Source organism: Perna viridis, chromosome 15, assembly GCF_037379345.1.
Source record: "Perna viridis isolate PV_CMFRI_1.1 ecotype Kerala chromosome 15, ASM3737934v1, whole genome shotgun sequence".
Classification (NCBI taxonomy): Eukaryota; Metazoa; Mollusca; class Bivalvia; order Mytilida; family Mytilidae; genus Perna; species Perna viridis.
The window spans coordinates 17,636,691-17,641,755 of NC_142459.1; the positions used below are offsets into that span (position 1 = coordinate 17,636,691).

Sequence of the window (5,065 nt, forward strand, 5' to 3'; positions counted from 1 at the left end):
ATATACGAGAGATCAATCTGCATCTTAAGTGATTTTTTATGAACAAGGCAATTTATCAATACTAATAAGTGTTTATACAATGATATATGGTGATTAAACTGCTATTGGGTAAATTAAAGTTACAAATAAGAAATGTTTCCAATTTCCATAGGATTCGTTAGTTTATTATAATATTAAAAATAATTCAAGGGGCTAAAGAAATTAAGGTCTTTTTTCTATTATATTTATATCACATATTACTCAGAATGTATTTTTTTTTCGTATTAATCTTTTTTTGTTTTTTGTTTTTTGGGGTTTTTTTTTTGTTTTGTTTTGTTTTTTGTTTTGTTTTTGCTTTGTTTTGTTTAGTTTTATTTTGTTTTGTTCTATTTTGTTTTGACTTCAACGTCGCCTTTATTTCGTTAATTTCGGTTCAAGTCATCAAATTATATAAATATACTACAAAGGTAAGGGTTGTTTAGAATTCAAGAAGAATAACCCTTGTGATGAAGAAATATAAAAAATCAAATATAAAATAATTTTTGTTTCATTTGTTTCATTTTTAAAATTGCATTAATGCCCATGATCCGTAATAGATCATTTTTCATATTCCCGATTTACTTCGCACTTTTTTAATTTTAAACAACGGGATGTAACTCTCAAAACAGAAAAACTGGCTGATTGTCCGTTTGGAACAATTGACAGCTGTATATTTCAAATTTTAATATTTAATATTTACAAAGGTAAGGGTTGTTTAGAATTCAAGAAGAATAACCCTTGTGATGAAGAAATATAAAAAATCAAATATAAAATAATTTTTGTTTCATTTGTTTCATTTTTAAAATTGCATTAATGCCCATGATCCGTAATAGATCATTTTTCATATTCCCGATTTACTTCGCACTTTTTTAATTTTAAACAACGGGATGTAACTCTCAAAACAGAAAAACTGGCTGATTGTCCGTTTGGAACAATTGACAGCTGTATATTTCAAATTTTAATATTTGAGTAATTGAAGCTATCATTACCGAAGTGAAAAAAGTGTTTTCATAGTCAAAGAAATTATATGTTTTTTTCCCCAATGAGACAGCCAACCAGGTTTTCGTGTGTTAATTGGTTTCGTTCCTTTGACAAAAAATGATAAAATGGCTTGTATTCAGTAAATATGAAGAAACTTCTATTGGAAATAACCATCTATGCATGTCATTTAGTTTGACCATTCGATTAAGTTTATTCCTTCATGAAGACAGAAAAATAATATAATAGTCATTCCTTAATTAATGGAAATGGAATCGAAAAATTGTATCTTTGTTTATCGAAGCATAATAATGAACATCGTCCGAAGGCCCATTTCTTATTTTACAAAAGTCATAAATATGCCAATGGAAAAGCACTATTTGTACGAAACCAACGAATTAAGGATAATTATAGTTCTTTTCATGATTAATAAGCAGAATTAAATTATTTGTAATTTTCCAAATCAAAATTACGTATCGATCCACACAACGATTTGACGGATCGATGACTGATGACCGGTGACCGATCTGATGGCAGTCTTGTTATGTAAAATGACGTCGATGATCGATAGCAATTTTTGTTGCACGGATCGGTTCAGGTACTGTACATGTAACCGCAGGTAGTATTGCAGAAAAGCATTAAAGTGATATATGTACTAGTATACATATTCTGCACTTGTTACTTTTCTTATGAAAAAAATTAAATTGAGAAATTCTGTTCTTGTTTATTTTTAACTTTGAATTAAAAATGCAAAGTAAGATTTTACAGTACATTACCTCTCTTTACATATTTTCTTAATAATTGAAAGCCCAGGCCTCTTACACAGCGATCTTGACAACGACTTGATTTCCCCATTAGAATATTTAGCATTTAACACAAAACGGCAATGTTATCGTATTGTCTGGAATTAAATACGGTCATTATCGTATACGTGTAAGACATTTGTCTCTGTCATAATACAAGTATAATGTAGATGGCAGAGCGATCGCTTAGCATGCTTAACATGCGAGATGTACCGGGATCGATGCCCGGGTTCTCCAGTTTCTTTTTTGTTCAGATGAAACGAACACATTTCTTTCCACTTTTGTCTCTATGACTTTGTTTTACTATTATTCTACAAAGCTAAGCAAAATCAAAGAAAGCAGGCCTTTTTCAATATTCTTTCATCGGAACTTCATATCCCATACGCTTTTTGTTATATATTGCACTTTCGACAACATGGTCATTATGTAAACTTTAAAACATATCGATAACTTAAAAGAAACCATTTATTCAGCCATTACAACGGCAGGGCTTTGGGATAAGATTGGAATAGTACAAAAAACAAGAAAAAACAAATCCTCCCCGGCGGGGAGTCGAACCCCGGTCTCCCGCGTGACAGGCGAGGATTTTTTTTTTTATCTTTATATTATCAATCATCAAATATATATCACAGATTTTTACATCAATATTTTGTTCACAAAAACATTAATTCTCAATTGTCCGTATTACAATCCAGGCTGAATACAATCACATTCACAATTGTCTATTTTTCATGCAATCCTGAAAGAATACATTAAACATACAAATGTCTGCTCATATCATCTACACTTTCTTACAACAGTTTAAATATGTTCGCATATTTTTTAGTTATTTTTCAACATTTTTCGTAAAAGGTAAAAACAAGCATGACTTCAAGAAAAGAGGATTATTTTAATTTAACAATATATCAATTAAATCTCTTGTCCAAAAGTTATGTAAAAAGGCTGGACCTCCACGCCTTTATATCAACTTTGGTATAAAGTTTTAACAAAATATGATTAAACTCAAACAATCCACAATTCAAAGGCACTCTCATACAAATAAGGGTCTATTGAGTCTTCAAAAAATATTCCATCTTTTGAATTCCTTCTTTCACTATATCACTGTAAAATTTAGTTTGCCGTACGTCATTAAAATCTTCTTCAATATTTTTCTTAAAATATTTCCAGTGATGGACGGAGCGGTCAATAATAATAGTTTCATCGTCTGTTAAACAGTGATGAAGAATGTTCATCGTTCCTGGCAAAAATGCTAATAAAACGCCAATACTACCAGTACAAAATTTGATAACAATTTTGTCCAATGAAAGCGGTATTTGAACAATTGGTTGTGTATTGTCTGTTTTCCTTTTTTGTGTACCGGTATTCACTTTTGATCTACTTAAATCTTGCCGAGGTGGTTCAACAGGTTTATGAATAGTCTTCTTTATACACGCATTATCAGTAATTGATTGTCCACCGCTACCATTCTTGCTTGACTGCTTTTCTTTATTTGGTTCAACCGGTGATTTAATTACCTTACGCGAGGATCCACACGGGGTTTTCTCTAATTTATCTGCGACAGATATCTCCATATCCCAGTCCGATTGTTTGTCAGATGATTCGGAATCATCATCGGAAGAACCAGTATCACTTGACAATGTCTGATCTTTTATGTTTTCACCGACGCTATTTTTGGCCGCAATAAATTCATCATACCGTCTTTGATCACGACTACGTGTAGACTTGGATTTGTGTCGCTTCGGTTGATTGTTTGTCCAAGTTAAGCTAATTCGCATTTTTCCATTCTGTTCAACAGAAGACCATGAAAATTCACTGTATTGTTCACTAACAATATTCACCAAAGCTAACAACGTTTTTGGGAGATTTTCCATAATTTCCAATGAAGCTCTACCTCCCATGCAGACCCTCAACGGGAAATGAAGAATAAGCACAATCAGTATAAAAACGCTTATAATACATCAAATTGTCAATCTGACTTACGTTTAGTGAAACAATGTCCTAAATACACAAGTAATGGCTGGTAAATCCAATCCAAAACACGGTAATCCGACAAATAATCACATTTTCTATCAGCACTGACAAAAAGGCGTCCGACATCTTGGGCATACTCGACTGGTCTCCCGCGTGACAGGCGGGGATACTGACCACTATACTACCGAGGACTTGAAATGTCTTCTCAATTTTAGTAATATAAACCTGCACAGTATGCATGGCGTTGTAGTCATATAATTGTTCATCTTGTTAAGTATATGGCCATGTCACTATAGGAAAACGCAGCTCTTTTCCAAACCGTATTGACATATTGGACAGAAAAAAATCATCCACAGATCAGCGCAAAACTGATCAGTTTTATTAGGAACTATATTCGACAATGTGTAGAATAATGTGTTGTCATGTAGAATAACATGTCAATCAATGCATCAAATTGACAGATCCCGTGATAGCTCAGTTGGTAGAGCGGAGGACTGTACAAATCAGAATATCTATATATTATTATTTCTTATAGTTTTATTCAATAAAGATAAAAAAAAAAAAGAGCGGAGGACTGTAGTGGAATGTTTCAATAAGGCATCCTTAGGTCGGTGGTTCGAATCCGCCTCGCGGGATATTTTTTGTTGATTTTTTCCCCATAATCGTCGCAGTTATAAATCTTTACATATCGACTATTTTTTGAATGGTCATACATAGCAATGCAACATGTAATCCTTTTATATCTTGTGTACAGATGTCTAGAAATCAATATTCCATCAGAAACCGGTCAGGTTCTTCAGTTTATAGTAATTAAAATGCTTACACCGTAAACCTTAAAGAATAATTAATGGACATGTTGAATAGCCGTAGGACGTACATAAGTGTTAATTTCCACCTTTGTCTGGTAGAGGGGAACTAGCTCACATGGTAGAGCGCTCGCTTAGAGGGGAGCGTGGACAGGTTTTTGGATGTACCATATGTGAAATGTAAACATTGTGTCGTCCGGAGATTTTTCATTGTTTGATGAGTTCATCGCCTTATCTGTGTTCATAAACATTTTCTGAAGATTGCTATTTAATTATTGATTGAATGTGACCACAGTTTGCTTAGAAATAATTGTTTGTTTGCCCCTTTTCCTGCAATTTCTGTGCAGGAAAAAGGGAGAGGAAGGGTGTGTTTGATTTCTATTTGGAGATCTTACTAAAAACCAATGGCTAACTTCGACGGATAATTATGATAGCAAATTTTCTAAGGAGAAAACTGTGCTAATTGCTTGTGCTCTGGAGGGTTTTGGA

At 33.0% G+C, this 5,065-nt stretch overlaps 1 non-coding gene across 1 annotated transcript; it reads left to right on the forward strand.

Annotated features, from left to right (window-relative positions):
• Positions 1-4,233: 4,233 nt before the first annotated feature.
• Trnay-gua (transfer RNA tyrosine (anticodon GUA)) lies at positions 4,234-4,405 on the forward strand. Its single transcript has 2 exons — positions 4,234-4,270; positions 4,370-4,405. It is a non-coding gene; the product is annotated as a tRNA-Tyr (tRNA).
• Positions 4,406-5,065: the final 660 nt, after the last annotated feature.